The following is a 21,422-nucleotide window of genomic DNA, read 5'->3' as shown; positions in this document are numbered from 1 at the left end:
TGCCAGAGATCCATGGATGTGATTCATTGAATATTAGAGTAAGAGTGAGATTTCAAAAACAGTTTGTAGTAGTCTCTTCTGTAATAGTAAAGTGGGGGGTGGGGGCGGGGCAGTAAAATGATTTTAAAATTATACCAAGATGATTTTTGCCATAATTGGCAGTAGCTCTTTGGTTGGATCTGCAGTGCCATATTATGCAGTTTCAGAATGCAGATTAAATACATTAAACTGGATTATATGGCAGTGTAGACTCACATAACCCAGTTTGGTGCAATTAATCTGCATTCTGAATCTGCATTACATGGCAATATAGATCCAGTCTTTGTATCCCATGCAGGTTGGTTTAGTTTCCCCCGATAATAATGATTGCTTATCAAATTCCTCACCCATATTGTACCAAACAATTCTGAAGTTACATCAGAATTTTGATTATATTTATTAAAATATATCCCAGTTTTCCATTTTTAAAATGCTCATGGGAGTTCGTGGCATATATGAATAAAGCAAAACAAGAAAATGGGTAATTAAAAAAAAGATGGAGGCAGATTATTAGTATAGCATTCAATCCTCCCATTAATATGCACTTATTGCAGATAGGGAGCCAAGACAGTGTGATTTAGCAAATGACATCATGAGCATTAAGTGGAGGAAGCAAGATTTCAATTCCACCTTTAGGAGAGAGGAAGTGGGATATAAATACTACTGCTACTACAACTAACACAATTGCTCAGTCAAAGCTCACACTCAATTCCAGAGAAATCTGGAAGTAAGCCCTACTAAATCCAATGGAACTTCTTAGTACAGATGCTTAGATTCCTACCAAATGGCTCTGTGCATCACTGCTTCTTAACGCTGATAAGATAATTGTTTACAAATAGGAGTCTCAACAAGAATGTTCTGTTAACTTAAGTTTTGTAAAAGTCTACTTACTGCCCAAAAGGAAAGGTGCCTTTGGATATAACAAAGGACTGTGGAGGAGACAAAGGGACAAAAACAAGGAATCTTGTGATCTTAAAACATGAACATTGTATTTAGTGTAAGGCGTTGTGGAGTGAGCTTTGAACCTGCAGCCTATTTCTGTAAAATCAAACTTGTCAGTCTTTAAAGTGCCAAAATGCTAGTTGTCCTCCCTCTTCCAGTGCATGAATACAGCTACAGCCCCAATAAAGTTTCTAAATAGGTACTCAATTCAAATGTTTTGTGTGGCTACTCTTTCTAGTTTAACATCATTCAAGCTCGACTTCACAGCAAATATACACTCTTCTTAACGGGTGAAAAGGAAATGAAAAAGGTTGCCATTACTTTATATAAAATTAAGGTTTCTGTTTCGTGGACATAAAAAGTGTTGATATTAACAACAAGTGGAATTTGAAGACTACTATAGTGAGAATCTAACAACCTCTGACAGTTTTCATTCAATATGTGGTTGGAATTTTAAGTCAATGTATTGGGCTGTTAAAAGTCTTTGTGTGTCCAAAATAGTTGGATATTAAATAGTTTAACTGTTATTTAAGATAAAGTAGAAAACAAGGGACATTTGGAGACCAAACTTGCAGGCTTTTACAGGCACTATAAACAAATTTCCTTCCAGTAGCTGTTACTCTTCTGCTTTATTGTGACTGATTCAGAATATAATCTAGTTAGAGTTCTTATTTTCAGGAATAGGCGGAATAATCATTTTGCTGCTCTACTTTATGCTCCAGTCATAAAAATACAAGAAGCAAGGACAGAGTTGCTTTAAATATTTGAATGAGACTTGAAGATATTGTAAATTGGAACAACTCTGAAACAGATCTACTGTGATCTGCCTTGAAAAGGGATGATGCCCCATGTGAAGGTTAACTGCCTCTGCCTTTTATTAGTGTAAGTGAAATTTGGCCAGTAAATTTGAGCAGTGCAATAAGAGATTATGAAGTTATACAATGACAAATGGACCAGCCCTGGAATATGATTTGGATTGCATGATTTTAATTGATGTTTTAATATCGATGTTTTATTGTTTTGGATTTTAATGTGTTGTTTATTTATTGATATGTATATGTGTGGCATCGAATCATTGCCTTTGTAAAGCTGCCTTGAGTCCCCTTCGGGGTGAGAAAGCAGGGTACAAGTGTGGTAAATAAATAGTGAATGGATGAGAGTAACAAGATGGTTTAAAAGGGCCAGTCCCTAAGCTAGGAACTGGAAAACCTTTTTTTGATCCCAAAGGTAGTAATCAGCTGGCTACTGAAAACAAATACTACCATACATTTTTAAACATCCCTTTTTTGGATTCTGGTACTTTACACTGCAGAAACTATCGTGTATGAATTATTATTATAATCAGGTGTGGCTAGTTTCTGGCATGTACAGCACAGGTCATATTCCCTAGAATAATATGTCCCAAGACCACAGAGATTACAACCTAGAGAAAGGCTTCTAGTGCATTTGCAGCCTTGGTGGTAAACTGATAGCTGAGTTTTACTAAGATGAGGTGTGTGTGTGTTTAATAAAGTTGAAAGAAGTGCATGGGGTTATTGATGAATATGAGCCTGCAAGAAGATGCTTTTCTGTCAGCTGGAATGGGAATATTCATTTGTATATTTCTATAAATAAAGTATAAAGCTTTCCATTCAATTTTAAGAGCAGCTTCCTGTTTAAGCATTTTGGGGGCAAGAAATTGGTGCCGGTAAAGCTATTAGGTTGGTGGAGGAAGGGTGAAATGCCTAGCACAGACACCAAGTAGGCTGCTGGAGGTGGAAGCTCTCTTTGGCTAGCATAGTTTTCCCCATAATGCCCCCATTCACTCCCCCCTTTTAAAGACTGGTTTCAGTACCTTCCTAAATACATCTGGTAATAATACAGGAGAGGTCCTTCTCAGGCCCCTTCTAGGGCTCTTCCACACAGCCATATAACTCAGAATATCAAGGCACAACAACCCACAATATCTGCTTTGAACTGGAGTATCTGAGTCCACACTGCCATATATCCCAGTTCAAAGCAAATAATGTGGGATTTTATTCAGCTGTGTGGAAGGGGCCCTAGACTGCCATATAAAATCTTTAGCTCTCTAGGTAGTTTAATATAATAATGCTATATCAAAATGTATTCATCTACATTTGTTTTAGTTTTTGAAATTAAAGCTTTGAGGACAAGTTGAGATATGACTGAACAAATGAATGAATGGACAACATATCTTGCAACTATTCCAACTGAACAGAGGCCTTCCACCTTTTTCCCAGTACAGAACTCCTTTTTCTTACAGCAATACCTATACAGCAGTCTATACAGACAGGGCCCTTCTCAATTACTTGCCAGTTCCTTAACTAGAAAGATTTTTTTTTTGTCTGAAGGAAGAACAGGAAAGAAGTAATCTAGCTTCCACTGGCAACTTGAGCCAAGATGAAAACGAGTGGGGTGCTAATTAGATCGATAAGTTAGGTTACTTCTTATTGATCTGCTTTCACATTATTTTGTAACTCAATTGTTTTGAATTGGGTTTTTAATATTTTCACCTTTTGTGTTTTAAATCTTTTTTTAAAACTTATTTAGAGCTACCCTGAGTCCAAGTATGTAGTAAGGCGGGCTGTAAAATTATGAGTGCATATGGTCCCTATGTGGCATGCAGTACTCATACTAGGAATGAACAAATTGAGAGTATATACAGTAGAGTCTCGCTTATCCAACATAATCGGGCCGGCAGAACGTTGGATAAGCGAATATGTTGTATAATAAGGAAGAGATTAAGGAAAAGCCTATTAAACATCAAATTAGGTTATGATTTTACAAATTAAGCACCAAAACATCATGTTATACAACAAATTTGACAGAAAAAGTAGTTCAATACGCAGTAATGCTATGTGGTTATTACTGTATTTACGAATTTAGCATCAAAATATCACGATATATTGAAAACATTGACTACAAAAATGGGTTGGATAATCCAGAATGTTGGATAACCGAGTGTTGGATAAATGAGACTCTACTGTAGATGGTTGGGACTCTGTTGGGATAGAACCAGACACAATTTTCAATGGCTGATTTTGGTAGGGACAGTCCTCCAGCCATATCTGTTAGTTTTCTGATACATAAAATACCATGCATACCTATGTGGGGAAAAATATGTTTGGGTTGTGAAAAACAAAGAGGACAAGTAATGCCTGATTTTGTCACTTGTATTCCAGAAAAGATACTGGAATTTTTCCGTTTGAGCCATTGATTTCTTATTTATAGTTAAAAAATGAATCGCTTTGATTTATGAATATTTTCATCTTTTCCCTTCTTTGTTTTCACATCCATCAGAATCATTACTGTTGTGCTCACACCCCAGTTCCCTTTTGCAGAAAGATCAGTATTCCCCTTTCCCCTTGCATTAATTTTACTGCATTTAAATTATGAGATGGCAGGTCATAAAGCGACCATCCTGGGTCTGATCTCTTGCCTTTGTGAACTTCATGCTCTAGTCTACGGTCTGCTTTGGGATTGGGCAAGCACACCAAATCATCTGGTAAGCTGATCATCTGTTGTTGTTTTTGTGGCATACTCTCAACATTTCACAGCTGAAAACTGGGGCACATGTTGCCAAGCAACGTCAGTGTGTGGTCAAGATGTCAAAAGGTATTAAGGAGGAGAAACCCGGGAGTTAGGAAATGGTTGCTGCAGTTTGCTTTTGCCTTTGCCTTCACTTGCAAGGATGAGATTTGTTTTCTCTCCTCTGATAAATTTACTGAAGAGAAACTACTGTTTGGCTTTGAACTCAGTCTGCAGTAATGGAAAAAAGCTAAGGATAAAGGAGGAAAGGGAGAGGAAGAAAGAGAAATTTGAGGGCATACTTACACTGACCATTTAATGCAGCATGGATGCAGCTTCAAAGTGCAGCAACTATACAACATATGCTATGAAAGTGCACTGAAGTGCATATTAAGCCATTTAAACCAAAATAAGTAAAATTGAGCCCGTAATCTGTCTTGGCATACTCTTATGTAAAGCACAGTGCAAGGCGAAATTGGCTCCGCAGAATGCGAATCACTTTGAGGACACCCTGTAACTGCTTTCTTTTATGCCAGCTTGAATCTTACCTAAGTAGTCAGTGTAGATTTGCCCTAGGACATTTTAAAAGCAGTTGAAAAATGGAATGGCAACATATTATAATCTGAATTGCCCCTGATAAGGTGGGACTTTTAGAAGATATGTTGTCCATTCGTTCATTTATATTCCAATTTATTGGTGGAGGCTTTCACGGCTGGAATCACTGGAATGTTGTGTAGTTTCTGGGCTGTATGGGCCTGCTCTAGCAGTACAGTAGAGTCTCACTTATCCAACATAAATGAGCCGGCAGAACGTTGGATAAGGAAAAATGTTGGATAATGAGGGATTAAGGAAAAGCCTATTAAATGTCACATTATATTATGATTTTACAAATTAAGCACCAAAACATCATGTTTTACAAGAAATTGACAGAATAAGCAGTTCAATACACGGGAACGTTATGTAGTAATTACTGTATTTACGAATTTAGCACCAAAATATTGCAATGTATTGAAAAGATTGACTACAAAAACACTGACTACTAAAAGGCAGACTGTGTTGGATAATACTGAACGTTGGATAAGCGAAGGTTGGATAAGTGGGACTCTACTGTATTTTTTCCTGACGTTTCGCCTGCATCTGTGGTTGTTAGCTTCAGATCCTCTGAGGATGCTTGCCACAGATGCAGGTGAAAGATCAGGAGACAATGCTGCTAGAACATGGCCATACAGCCCAGAAACCACACAACACTCCTATTTTCCAATTTCCTGCCAAACTGGGACTCAAGGTGGATTTAAAAAATTTAATGAAATATAGATAAAAAGCAAACAAAGAGAATTTAAAAAATCAAACCTGAGCATTAAAATGCAATTAAATTATCTATATAATTAAATCATTTTTCTGGAATATGAGGGTAGGCTCATATATGAAGATGCAGCCCATCAGATAGCATAGACCATTGTCTCATAGATCATAACTAGCGCTTTCAATTATGCCCAGAAATGAACCACTGTGCAACATGATTTTTCCTGGGTTATAACTTTATTTATCATTTTCTAATAGATTCTATCATAAAATCATGGAAAAAGTTTATTAAATTGCAAACATTTTGCGTTCACCAGACATCCTACAGCACCTTTGGCTCTAGTTTTTCAATGAATCCCTCATCGAGTCCCAACGAATTCAACATCATTTGTGGCAGTCACAAAAACAAAGTTTCTGGAGTATAACCAGTTTCAAAGTAAGTACTGTGCAATTAAACAGGAAATAACACTTTTAAATTTGGTTACATACAATAATCAGTGGAGTTGTTAACAGAAGGGAGTTCTATGTAATGTCCCCAAGCAGACTGCTGACATTTTTGGGCACTTTTCAATAGTATATGTAAAAAATATAACTGTAATCTCAGTGGAATGTTGCTAGCATATTTGTCACTATAGACAGATCAGATATCTCCAGAAATGTAGCTTGTGCACTAACTTTCATTGTGTGATTGTACTCCTGGCCATCCAAGGTTAGGACTTTATTCAGGATTATACCCAAATGACAAACCTGTAGCTTCAGAGTGACTGGAAACCCATCTGGCAGTACTCCTTAAACCCACCACATAGCGCTTGCCTTCCCATTAGTTGAACGAGGCAGTTGCCTCAGGCGGCAGATGCTGGGGAAGCAGTGGGAGTCCCAGAATCATTCATTTGGGGTTCTGCCCAATGCCAGAATTCCAAAGGATGATGCCACCCATGGCAGTTAAAGTGGTATCAAACTGCAATAATTCTGTAGCTTGAATATATCCTTGTTCCTTGTAAGAAGCTTTTTATGCCTGCTGATATTGTAGACATCAGGCGTCTTTGAAGTACAAGCTACAATAGTCAATTTATTTCTGCATTTTGAGAGTCTGTGACTAACACTATGTAACACGACTTTTATTCCTGGTGTATAAATGTCATTTCCTAATTGGTTCTATCATAAAAACATGGAAAAGGTTTATTAAACTGCAAAAACTTTTTTTTGCAGGACATCCTGCAGGACATTTTGCTATATTTTTTCAATGAATATCTTATCGAGTCTCAACTAATTCAATATAGTTTGTGGCAGCCACAAAAGTGATGATTCTGGAGTATAGCAACTACTTTCAAAGTAAATACCACAGAATTAAACAGGAAATAACATGTTATTTATTATTTATTTACTAGCTAAACCTGGCCTTGCTTCACTGTGGCTCATTATGAAATGTAATGAATGTGTAAATAAATAGTAGTATTGTTGTGAATATAGATTCACCGAGAAAACACATCATTCAATTCAATTCCCTGCCTTGTGTTGCTGTTTCTATGTGGAATGAAATGAAAGGAAGGGAAAAGTATTTTGTAACCAAAAAACATTTTTATTGTAAAGCTAGTGGATTGACTACATTTTTGGTTTGTCTGTTTTCTGCATAAACATTTAGTTCAGACAGTGTACTGACTCTAGAGCATACGGCATATCATTGTCCATAAGAAAAGCCTTTGTTTTCACATTTCTAACTGCACACATGCAAGGATTGCCCCTGTGCTTTATTGATAGCCATTGTGAATGCAAGGTGTATTGGTAATTGTAGTTGTTCGTACTCAAACGCCTTGTCAGTCGGAATGAGTGAGTTTCCCAGGGCAATTATTCCTAACTCCTACGTGTATGTAGAATTGGCCATGTTGGGTCTGTGTGCCAAGTTTGGTCCAGATCCGTTGTTGGCTGGGTTCAGTGCACCGTGGGTAAGTGTGAACGACAACTCCCATATTCAAGGTCAATTCTAACACACCACAGCAGTATGTTTAGCAGTATGGGGGTTCTCTGTGCTAAGTTTGGTCCCAGTCCACTGTTGGTGGCAGTCTCAGTTTCTCTGGATGCAGGTAAACTATAACTCCTGGAAATCAAGGTCAATATCCTCCAAACCTATCCAGTATTTTCTGTAGGTCATGGGGTATCTCTGTGCCTTGTTTTGTCCTGGTCCATCATTTGTGTGGGTCTCTGTAGTCTGTCGAAGTTGGAGCTGAATCAGGTGAAGGATTCTTGCATGTATGTAGAGTTGGCTATGTTGGATCTGTGTTCCAAATTTGGTGTAGGTCCGTTGTCAGTTGGGTTTAGTGCGTTCTTGGTAAGGGTGAACTGCAACACTCATAATCTTGGTCAATTCCAACATACCACAGCAGTATGTTCAGTTGGTCATGGCGGTTCTCTGTGCCAAGTTTGGTCCTGGTCCATTGTCGGTGGCAATCTCAATTTCTCTGGTTGCTGGTGAACTATAATTCCCGTAAATCAATGTCTGTTTCCCTCAAACCTTTCCAGTATTTTCTGTTGGTCATGGGGATTCTGTGTGCCTAGTTTTGTCCTGGTCCGTTATTTGCGTGGGTCTCTGTGGTCTGTTGAAGTTGGAGCTCATCCGGATGAAGGTACTGCAAATCCTATCATTCGTGGTCCATCCTCCTCCTATCAGCACCAGGTTGTGAAATGGGTAATGGGGTGTATGTGTGCCGAATCTGGTCCATGTTTGTCGTTCGTGGGGGGTCGCAGTCGTCTATGTGGGCCTTTTTGAATGAAGGTACTGCAAATCCAATCATCCGTGGTCTGAACTCTAACTGCACCAGGACGTAATGTGATTCATGAGGGGGGGGGGGGTCTGTGTGCCAGATTTGTTCCTGATCTGTCATTGGTGCAAGTTGCAGTGGTCTGTGGGAGCTGAAGTGATTGTACATACTGCACATCCCATCATCTGTGATTCTCCCTCCCTCAAACTCATTTTACTCTAAAAACACGCACGTATTGGAATGCTACGTTGTGTCAAATTTTCAAGTTAATTAGCTAACTACTTTTTGAGTTCTGCGTGCACAAACATACGCAGGTTATATTTTTATATATAAAGATTTCATTTATATACCACTTTTCTCATCCCTAGGGGGACTCAAAGCGGTTCAACAACATTGTAAATGGCAAAGATTCAATGCCTCACAATCATATAAAAGAAAAAACCCTCAGGTCTATAAACAATACATATAAGCATGAATTAGCTAATTAAAAACTATATAAATCATCAGACGTACCAAAAACATTTAACATTAAGGCATTTAAAGCAGTCATTCCAGGAATAGGTTTTTTTTTCAAATTTTGTTACATAATGTAATTATTCCCTTCTCAAATATTGTGTTCAGACAAATTTTCCTTCTTTCACAAGAGATTATATTATTTTACCATATATCCATGGTGCCAGGTCCCAGTTAACCAATACAATTAATCTGGTCGATTCCATCACCAGATTCATTGCACTGGTTAATTGGTATCTGGCATCTTGGATGTGTGGTAAAATAATACAATCTTTTTCATTATATTTGTCCCTATTTTAAACTTCAAAAAGAATTAATTGGAAAGACTCTTTTGCCATTTTTGGGTGAGTCTGAATAATCCTTCGGATTTGTAATGCTCACAGATCCAATGGGGAGCTCAAAGTCCCCTTTGGTATTTTTTTTCCATCTTTGCGTGCTCTGCTATACAGCTATCTATATAAAAATATTTCACCTGAGCATACTGAATATAAATATTTGGCTTTAATATCAGTTCTATGTGATATTCGTCTAGAGGGGATTTAGCTCAATTAATCATCTCCAGCAAGGCTAGAACCTCTCAGTTTATGAGTCCGCAATCAAATTCTGAGCAGGTGAGTTCAAAACTGACTCCTGTAGAAATAGAGGCTACTTTTGTGCACGAGAGAACATATTTATATTTTATTTCCATCTGGACCTCTATTCAAATCAATTTCTTTTCAGAGGTACATGGTAAGTTCAATAGAGTGTTAAAGGCCAAAATATTTTGCACTACAGCTGTAGATAAATCTTGATGGAGGAAGATGGAGCCTGTGTAAGGTGAATGTTGTTCTCATAAAATAAAATAAAATCTTGGATAAGTTGGCCTCTCTAGACTCTAGCTGGCAACTAATTATTGATTGAGTTTAATACTAACAATCTAATATGCAATCAAAAATATACATTAAAAAGGGGGAAAAGATACCAAAACACAGTAGGATACTGACCCTACGTAATAAGAAAAATTAAAAAAGAAATATATTATTCTAACATTACAGTTCCAATGACATAATCTAAAAAATACTAATAATCATAACCACAGATCATTACATCATTAGATTCCTTGTTGCTAAAAACACGTATACACAGTTTTCAATCTTTCAAATCAATCTTCACTTGGGTTATATTTCAAAACAAGTTAAGTTTGAATCCAAATCTGACAAAACAATACTCCTGTTGCTGTTGTCATGTATCAAAGAAAAAATCCATATTTACTATACAGTTCTTTCGCTCTAAAGTCCAGAAAACAACAAATCTGATAACAATGCTAAATTTATCTTTACTTTTTTAAATCACCGTATACATCCTAGACCACTACCTTGTTGATTTCTTACAAGTCTACTGCCTGAAAAACAAAACCTATCTTGATAACTTCAACCTTGGTTGGAAACATTCTGCAACATTTTCGATGACTTGTTTGGGGTTAAATACCATCTCTATATCATCGTATGCAGGTTTGCTTTTTAATTACTACACAAAGTCAATTGTATATCTTTGGACCACATTCTGGTATATAAAGTTATCTGGCCATGAACATCAACTCAGTCCCTCACTGAACAACAAAGTTTAGGATTTGTTGGGAAGGAATTGTGGCCGTTAAAGTGGTATCCAAGTGCTATCATTGTGCAGTGTGGAATCACCTAGTGTTAAGCTCTCGTGAGAGATTATAGTAGTCAAAAAGTAAAGTTTGCAGGCTCCATGTATTTGAAAATATGCTCCAGCAAAATAGACCTTTGTACTGAAATAAGCTTATGCTGCACCATATCTATGGCCTTTTGAATTGACTGGAACTGGATCATATAGATTGCCTATCCCTTCACAGCTTGTTAAGCAAGACTAGCTGCTGATAATGTTGAAAATAATCGATTTTTTGTTTATTTTCATTTTAATTATATATATTTGTATTACGTTAAAGTCTGACAGATCTATATCTGTGTAAATACAAATATTTGTCATTTAATATGTGAATATGTGTGTATGTTTATGAGGCAGGAATAGTCTCTGGAGTAATTTTTGGGCAATTTAATTTGATTCCCCCTCTTGTTTTAATGTGACTTTTTATCCACACAACTGTTTTGTTCATTAGTATTCTTTTCTTTGAATCTAAAGTGTAACAGTCTTTCTATGAATGATTGTGCAGTCATGACACAGCTGAGGTGAAGATTTAGCTTCAAATAAATCATTTCCACATTCTTGCTTAAGTGGCTATTTTAGAGTAGGGAAACACATTTTCTATTGGGATGTGATACTGCAATTTCCTTGACCCAAGGTCTGAACAATTTTTGAGCAATGTAGGTTTAAAGTAGTTAGTTTAACCACCAGCACCAACCTCCCTCAAACAATTGTAAATAAAAGCATTCCAAGCTGCAAAGAAAGAATGTTTTATTCTCACAGATACAGAGTTTGAAATGTCATTTAAGGTGTCAGTGCCAATAATTTGGAATTAGACATACATTTTACTTAGAGAAGACATGGTGAAATCACTGAGATATAAATTAGTCATATCCAAGTTCAGTGCATCCGCTTCAAGTCTGAATACATTCTATCCATCTAGGTTGCCAGATAAAGACTCAAATGTTAGGGTCCAGATCTGAGATATAGGGACTCTCCTTTGTGTTGTCCCAAAAGTGAGCCCAAAAGTGAGGCTATCAAGGGGTGAGGGTGCAATTAAACATGATCTATTAAATATTACTGTTTCACAATGCAATTCAAATTTTTAGAAAAGCAACCAAGTCTAAGGGCTCTATCACACAACTCCACAAATTTAAATCACCAAACATCCAAAAAAGATTGTGGTCGAGTAATTCTGAATACATTACAATAACGATTTTTAATGGATAAAATTGGAGCCTCCGGTGGCCTAGGGGATAAAAGCCTCATGACTTGAAGGTTGGGTTGCTGACCTGAAGGCTACAAGGTTCGAATCCCATCCGAGGAGAGCGTGGATGAGCTCCCTCTATCAGCTCCAGCTCCATGTGGGGACATGAGAGAAGCTTCCCACAAGGATGGTAAAACATCAAAACATCCGGGCGTCCCCTGGGCAATGTCCTTGCAGACGGCCAATTCTCTCACTCCAGAAGCAACTCCGGTTGCTCCTGACACGAAATTTTTTTTGATAAAATTAGAATAATGGAGAAGTATTAGAATTAGAAATACTCTGCTATATTTTTATAATGCTGTATAAAAAAAATTAAAAAGGAAAGGAAGAGAAAAACTATTTCATATTTGGGTTGATGCATAGACTCTCTTTGTTTGGAGAACTGTTTTAGACATTACTAATAAATGTCTGCATCTTTTCTCTCCCAGCCCCCATATATTTAAATGGAACTTACACAAATGTAAAAAATCTCTAGTTCTTAGCAACAATCATTAAAATCCCCATTGTTTGCAGAATTGGAAAACAGTAACAAAGTAAAATTAAAATTGCATGGTTGCTTAAGAGCAGACATATTCCAGCTTGTTTCTTGGACAATTATTAGTGGTTCTTACAATTGTTTAACGTTCTTTTTCTCATTTGTTCCCATTCAATAGGAAAGCCATTCAAGCTAAATGTAAAATTTTCAAAACACTTTGGCCTTGAAAAGCTCAAAAAAGAGATATACAGATAGCTAGAAGATAGTTTTAAAATGTGTCAATTATTATTATTATTATTATTATTATTATTATTATTATTATTATTATTGCTATTGAATAGATTCTAAGTCTGTCTGTAAATATCAACTAATGAAGGTACATTATTGTGTTGTCCTGGTTATTTTTTTTCTAATCTAAAAGCTGTTACTGCAATGGCTAAAGAATGCAGAGCAAGCATGTAAATGTAAAAATGCATTTCCATTAAGTTTCTTTGATGAAGAACAATGCATTATTATGTTTTCATAATTATGCTTTAGATTTTATGAGTTTAGTGAAATAAATTACGTGGCTTTCCTGGATCTTAAATGGCTTTGTTTCACATAAGACGCACACAGCTGGAAGAAATTAGGAAGATCCCTCTCTCTCTTTCTCTCACTCTCCCCTTTCAGGAGAAATCTTTATAAAATTACTGCCTGATCCTATGCCTGTTTACACTGAATGCAGTGGGACTTACTCCCCAATTATGTGTATATAAGATTGCAGTCTTAATTGCTCTGCTCCGTTCTATGACTGATCCACAGTCAGGAAATCAAGAAAACATGAGCTTTAGTTGCATGAGAAAATATGCACAACAAAGAAAGATCTGAAAGAAGAAGGTTTAGATTCCAGTTCAGGTCTGCTTCCTTTTGCTTTGGGCTGGGAGCTTGCACCTCTCTCCAGATCCTTCTTCGAATCCCTGTGCATCCAACCGTGTGTGATGCTGAATTAAGGTTGCCATCTCTCTGGTTTTTTGACAAGTTCTCCCTCTTTAATGACTAAATTGCAGGCAAGTTGAGCATGATCCTCTCTGGTATCTATTGAATTTGACCAGTGCAGATGGTTGAGAATTTCATTTGATTCCTTTCTGATAACAACATCCCAAAACATACCAAGCGAAGATAACAGGCTTATCAAATCTAGTACTGACAGTACTGATCTAGATGGACCCATACTCTAATATGATAAGGCAGCTTCTTAAATTAATACTGGGCACTTCATTTTTCTTTACTGTGCGTCCTGCAGAGAAGTATTCCACTTTTGCCATGGCTGGCTAAATAGAGGACATGATTTTTTTGCTGCTGCTCAGTCCTTTAGTCATCTCCGACTCTTCGTGACCTCATGGACCAGTCCACGCCAGAGCTCCCTGTTGGCCGTCACCGCCCCCAGTTCCTTCAAGGGCAGCCCAGTCACTTCAAGGATACCGTCCATCCATCTTGCCCTTGGTCGGCCTCTCTTCCTTTTTCCTTCCATTTTCCCCAGCATCATGATCTTTTCCAAGCTTTCCTGTCTCCTCATGATGTGGCCAAAATACTTCATCTTTGCCTCTAATATCCTTCCCTCCAGTGAGCAGCCGGGAATTATTTCCTGGAGGATGGACTGGTTGGAGCTTCTTGCGGTCCAAGGCACTCTCAGGATTTTCCTCCAGCACCAGAGTTCAAAAGCGTCTATCTTCCTTCGCTCATGATTTTTTAAATTTAGTGTCTAAAGCATTGCATAATTAAATAAGTTTAAAACTGATAAGATAAAGGCATCACAAGCAGCTAAATAGTTTTTGACCAAAAACGGGCAACTGTGACTGCATTGTCTGTAGCGGGGTCTTCAAACATTTTAAGTGGAGGGCCGGTTCACCGTTCCTCAGACTGTTGGGGGGCTGGATTATGATGAAATGGTCTAAAATTAGGATTGTTTTTATTATGCGCCTTCAAGTAATTTCAACCCTAAGTCTAAAGTTTAGGACAGGGGCCAGGTAAATGACCTTGGGGGGCCGCATTTGGCCCACGAGCCTTAGTTTGGGAACCCCTGGTCTGTAGCTTTAAACAGTTCTTCCTCTGTGCATGAGACAGGGTATTGTGGGCAAGCATACATATGCTGAGTTGTTTGTTCTGCTCCACTGTCGCACAAGATGGAAGATTCCTTCAGGTAGTGCCATTTTGTCAGGTTGTCTTTTGTTCTCCCAACCCCACTCCAGAGTCTGTTCAGGGACTTCCGAGTTGCCCATTCTTGATTTGCTCCTGGAGGAAGAACCTCTTGGGGGGCCATCCAGTTGGAATTGACTGATTTTGCAGCCCACAGGGATAATCTTGCTGTTGCTGGAGGAACATTTAGAGGAGTGATGCCTCTCATGAAACTTTTCCTTGGTTTAAGTCTACTGGGAGGAGGCTGATAACCATACAGTGGGTGGCTTTCACAGTGTTTAACCTTATTTCTCTTGCAATTGGCAGCAACTTGATCAGTAGGACCTGATAGCACAAAAGGAATGGATATAATCAGTGACCCCAGATTCAATCCGAATGTGTTGAATCCAGGGCTTCTCTGGGGTCAGGCATGTAGCGGGGGGGGGGGGGGGGGGGAGGGGGCTTGAGAGGCTTCAGCCCCCCCCCCCCCGAAATTCTCAGGGTGGTCCGCAAGAAGGCCTTACATTTATTATTTAAGCTGTTATTTTATTCATATCATGATCGGATCACCATGCTCAATATATCCCATATTCATGGGGGGTATTGGGATAACAGTACAAAGGGTTTGCTAGGGTAGATCCCCTCTCACCCAGACTCAGTCCCCCCCCTCCCCCCAGATTAAAATCCCAGCCCCGCCCAAATCAAAATCCTGGCTATGGGCCTGTCTTACCTAAACTGTCCAGTGTAGATGGGAACTAAGTCTCCCACATATATTTGGATCATTTGTATTGCTATAGGATTAGGTAGCATGGGGTAGTTGTTTTAATGCTGGATTAAGACTTTGGGAGTCCAGTGTTCAAATCACACCTCTGTAATGGAGATCCATTGGATGGTCTTGCAATCTCAGTCTGAGTGGAAGACAAACTTGCTCTGAATAAATCATGCCATTCTATGCCTTCGCGTTACCATAAATCAGAAACTACTTAATGGCACACAACAAGGATCGTGTTGTTGTTTATTCGTTTAGTCACCCTTCATGACCTCATGGACCAACCCATGCCTGATCTCCTTGTTGGCTGCCACCACCCCCAGCTCCTTCAAGGTCAAGCCAGTCATTTCAAGGATACCATCCATTCATCTTGCCCTTGGTCAGCCCCTCTTCCTTTTTCCTTCCATTTTCCCCAGCATCATTATCTTCTCCAAGCTTTCCTGTCTTCTCATTATGTGGCCAAAGTACTTCATCTTTGCTTCTAATATCCTTCCCTCTAGTGAGCAGTCAGACATTATTTCCCAGAGCATGGATTGGTTGGATTTTCTTGCAGCCCAAGGCACTCTTAGAATTTTCCTCCAGCATTACAGTTCAAAAGCATCTATCTTCCTTCGCTCACCCTTCCTTATGGTCCAGCTCTCGCATCCATAGGTTACTACAGGGAATACCATTGCTTTAACTATGCGGACCTTCGTTGCTAGTGTGATATCTCTACTCTTTACTATTTTATTGTGGTTGGTCGTTGCTCTCCTCCCAAGAAGTAAACGTCTTCTGATTTCCTGGCTGCAGCCTGCGTCTGCAGTAATCTTTGTGCCTAGAAATACAAAGTCTGTCACAAGGATTGTAGATACTTTCAAATGGACAACCTCATTAGACGGACCAAATTTGGTGGCATACACCAGTTTCTTTTCGGTTTTGCCACGGAGCCCACCACCTCCTATCCCACGATGTATATCTACTTCTGGCAGGGCTCCATGGCAAAATTGCAGAGGAACTGGTGTACACCAGGGGAAGCTGGGCGGCGGATGCTTCCTCCCGTGGGATGGGGTAAGAGGGAAGCTATGGGCCATGGAGCAATGGGTTTCCCCCGCTAGGCACTGCTGGATTCACCACAATCTGTAGTGATTCCAACAGCAAATATGATGAGGTCCTTGGTGATAGTTTCATTATCTGCTTTGAACTGGATTGTATGGGTCTACACATAGAATCATAGAATCATAGAATAGTAGAGTTGGAAGAGACCTCATGGCCATCCAGTCCAACCCCCTGCCAAGAAGCAGGAAATCGCATTCAAAGCACCCCCGACAGATGGCCATCCAGCCTCTGCTTAAAAGCCTCCAAAGAAGGAGCCTCCACCACAGTCTGGGGGAGAGAGTTCCACTGCCGAACAGCTCTCACAGTGAGGAAGTTCTTCCTGATGTTCAGGTGGAATCTCCTTTCCTGTAGTTTGAAGCCATTGTTCCGCGTCCTAGTCTGCAGGGCAGCAGAAAACAAGCTTGCTCCCTCCTCCCTGTGACTTCCCCTCACATATTTGTTCATGGCTATCATGTCTCCTCTCAGCCTTCTCTTCTGCAGGCTAAACATGCCCAGCTCTTTAAGCCGCTCCTCATAGGGCTTGTTCTCCAGACCCTTGATCATTTTAGTTGCCCTCCTCTGGACACATTCCAGTTTGTCAACATCTCCCTTCAACTACCATATAACCTAGGATAAGTAGATAATCTGGGATCAGATCCTGGACTGGTAAAGAAAGTCAAGTTTGTCACATCTGTATGTTGCTAGATCTAATATTTACATAACAGTAAGAGATTTCTTTAGGACATGGCTGCTGGTGCAGCATTGAAATCCTACAGTTGTCCCTGCTGGGTTTCTTTTAATATGCTTTGTCTCCATATCCATTGCTCAGGGGTCCCCAAACCTGGAACCTTGCCTTAAACTTTAGACTTATGATGTCATCAGACATGGCTAGATTCGGCGGCAAATGCCAATCTAGCCAGATGTATGAAGAGGTCCCTAGGGTCGTCCTAAGTTGGAAATGATTTAAAGACACACAACAGCATCAATCCTCATTAACTTGACTATCTCATCAGTCTAAAGCAGGCCCGTACTTCCCACTGAAATACTGGTAAATCTCCATAGGAATTGTTTCTTTTTTTTCAAACTATAGTCCAACTCCCAACAGTCTGAGGGACCATGAACCGGCCCTCAGCTTAAAATGTTTGAGGACCCTGTTATAGCTGAAGCCATTCTTTTGCTATCAGATTTGCCAGCTCATGAATACTCCTTTTACAGAATCTCCAGATTGCTTGAATGACTTTTGTTGTAAAGGCGACGACCTGATGGTGGTTGAGTAATGATAAGATCCAAAGTTAATACTCTTGTTTGTTTTTCCATGGGGTTGTTATGTTAGTCATACTAATTAGCCACACACTCTACTGAAGAAAATATTACAGAAATCATGTACACCAATGGAGGAAGTGAGCTATAAGAGAATTTCTGTAGCTGAAGCAGTTTTGTATTAAGAGTGCACGTTATCTTGCTCCTTTGAAAAATTCACAATAATGGCAAGACATGTTCTAGAAGCAAAACTTTTTCCATGGCTTTGACTAACTTAAACTTGATTCATGTATTCAGAACTTAACCTTAATATCTATAGTTCACAAATCCATGTCCTTCACTTTGCAGTCAACAGAATGGAAACAGAAGAGGTGGATGGAACAACTCAACAACAAAAAAAGAGAGATGACAATTAATAAAAAAACCCAGTAGAAGCCAAGATTTATTCCATTATTGGAAAAAAATGTTGTACCCTTGTTAGTATTAAGTGTGTTGATGTTTTTAAGTGCCTTCTAGTCAACTAGTTTATCGTCATCCTATTTCATACTTCTGTTTCTTTGGAAGAAATTTTCCATTGCCTTCCTATGAGGCTGAGAGAATGTGACTTGCCCAAGCTCACTCAGTGGGTTTCAATGGCTGAATATGGGTTTGAACTCTTAATCTACCAGAACCGTAAGGCTGGATGTACACTGCCCTATATTCCAGGATCTGATCCCAGATTATCTTCTTATCTCAGATTATCTGGCAGACTCATATAACCCAGTTCAAAGCAGATAATTTGGGATCAGATCCTGGGATATAGAGCAGTGTAGATTCAGTCTCAGACTCAAACCAATACACCAAAGTGGGAGGTTGCAAGTGTTTCCCAGTCATGTAATGAGCCCCAGGGTATTTCAGTATTCCAGACCCATTTACAGTAGAGTCTCACTTATCCAAGACTCGCTTATCCAAGGTTCTGGATTATCCAACACATTTTTGTAGTCAATGTTTTCAATATATCGTGATATTTTGGTGCTAAATTAGTAAATACAGTAATTACAACATAACATTACTGCGTATTGAACTACCTTTTCTGTCAATTTTGTTGTATAACATGATATTTTGGTGCTTAATTTGTAAGATCATAACCTAATTTGATGTTTAATAGGCTTTTCCTTAATCCCTCCTTATTATCCAAGATATTCGCTTATCCAAGGTTCTTCCGGCCCGTTTAGCTTGGATAAGTGAGACTCTACTAACAAAGATTTCATGTTTTTGTAATGACACCTTTGTGGAAAATAATTGGATGAACCTTTCACTACTACTTTTTCTTCATCCCAGAAGTGTTTGCTGCTACTAGAGAGCATTTGAACAGCGCCAGTAAAATACTAGGAGAAGCATGTCTTTATGGGAAACTTGTTCTGCTCTTGATGTTTGCTCAAAATAGAAAGCCTAGTGTGTAAGGCTGTATTTACACCATAGAAATAATGCAGTTTAATGCCACTTTAACTGCAGTGGCTCAGTGCTATGGAATCATGGGAGGGAGTTGTAGTTTTCCAAGTTTGAGCGTTGTTTGCCAAAGAGTGCTGGTGCCACACCAAACTACACATTCCAGGATTCCATGGCACTAAGTAGTTGAGATGGTGTCAATCTGCATTAATTCTACAGTGTGAATGCACTCTAAGTAATTGTGTAAGGCTCTTACCCTGTTTCCCCTAAAATAAAACATCCCCAGAAAATAAGACCTAGTAGAGGTTTTGCTGAATTGCTAAATATAAGGCCTCCCCTGAAAGTAAGACCTAGCAAAGGTTTTGTTTGGAAGCATGCCCAACGAACAGAACACCAGAACATGCAGGATCGGTAAATGTACATACCATAGAGTGCCGTACATGGAAATAGTGGTAGTAACAAGAAATTCTTGATAGGATTCGCAGTTTGTCTAGTTATGCTGGTTTATGATGACAACTACTGTTCAGTATATAATAAATGTTAATTTTTTGTTCAACAATAATTCTTCTTAATGGAAAAATAAGACAGCCCCTGCAAATAAGACCTAGAGCATCTTTGGGCGCAAAAATTAATATAAGACACTGTCTTATTTTCGGGGAAACACGGTAGCAAATCTTGTTTCCATGTAAGTCATGCTTCTGCAGGACATTTCAGGAACTTTTCAATAATGGGTCTTCTTTGGTCTGACAGTGGAAAGGGCAAGGGCTGAAGCAAACAATTGTGTCTTTTAATATAATAAGTCTTTTCTTTCTTCCTTTTACTATAAATGCATGCATTTGCTAACATTTTGGTAAAAGAAAATGGAAAAAAGTTCTTCATAAGAACAGCCTTCCATGACCAGTCTCCATCCAGAACAATGCTCTGATTGTTTAGCAAGAACTAATTATCACTGTCTTTAGAAGGCTTAATTCGCCATAAGTGTTCATAGGATTGCAACTGTTTTCTAGCACTGCCTTCAACAACATCTTGCCTGGTTTCTTTTGAAGCTCACAGACAAAGTGGTGATGACTATTTCATGTTATTTATTTAGTTACTCACCACGTAACTCATGTTCTCTGCCAAAACAACTTGGAGGTATGACAGTGAGTCATCCTGATGCTTTGAGAACAAAGGAATGGTCTGGGTAGGCTGGTATGTTGATTGATTTATAGTCCAAAGGGGAAAACTGAGAGATATGGCTTTGGGAAGAAAGTCCAAATCTTTGGGAATCAGGAGTGGGAAAATGCAAATGACTTCTTCAATCATGCAAATTGTGGTAATCTCTAGTACAGTTGAGACAAACAGAATATCCTTAGGCAGTCAAATCAAAATGTTGATTCAATGAACTTCCATAAATACTCTACCCTAATGAATCAGGCTTCAACTGGAAGTTAGGTCTTAGAATAGTAGATATATGAGAGACATGAGTGAGTTCAGAAGACATATGCTGAAACCTTACGGATCCTATTATCTCAACCAAGAACCTATTTTGAATAGATTAACTTAACTGTCATTGTACATTGTACAACAAAATTAAATGCTTTGCCTAGCACACATTGACCATTTGGAGCGCCTTCCTATCTGCCATTGTGCAGTTACAGTAGGTAACCATGCGCAGATGCAGTAGGTTAGGACACAGCGGTAGAAATTTACCAGCAGTTTTTCATTTCGTTATTCGTTCTTTAAAAGTCTCAAGTGCTGGGCCCTCTTCACCAACGCTGCCGTATGGGTGCCCCAGATCAGATCCTCCTTAACAATGACACCCAAGAAATTGAAACTGGCCACCCACTCCACTTGGTCTCCATTTATGACCAAGGGCTGGATTTTCTTTCTGTTCTTTCTGTAGTCCACAATGAGACCCTTGGTCTTATTGATACAGAATGGGGGATGTCTGGCTTGACAGCAGTACGTGTGAAAAAGATCTTGGAGTCCTCGTGGACAACAAGTTAAACATGAGCCTACAATGTGATGCGGCAGTGAAAAACACCAATGGGATTTTGGCCTGCATAAATAGGAGTCTAATGTCTAGATCTAGAGAAGTCATGCTACCCCTCTATTCTGCCTTGGTCAGACCACACTTGGAATACTGTCTCCAATTATGGGCAGCGTAGTTGAAAGGAGATGTTGACAAACTGGAAAGCGTCCAGAGGAGGGCAACTAAAATGATCAAGGGTCTGGAGAACAAGTCCTATGAGGAGCGGCTGAAAGAGCTGGGTATGTTTAGCCTGC

This window comes from Anolis carolinensis, chromosome 4, assembly GCF_035594765.1.
Source record: "Anolis carolinensis isolate JA03-04 chromosome 4, rAnoCar3.1.pri, whole genome shotgun sequence".
Taxonomy (NCBI): domain Eukaryota; kingdom Metazoa; phylum Chordata; class Lepidosauria; order Squamata; family Dactyloidae; genus Anolis; species Anolis carolinensis.
Note: the sequence above shows the minus strand (reverse complement) of the source record.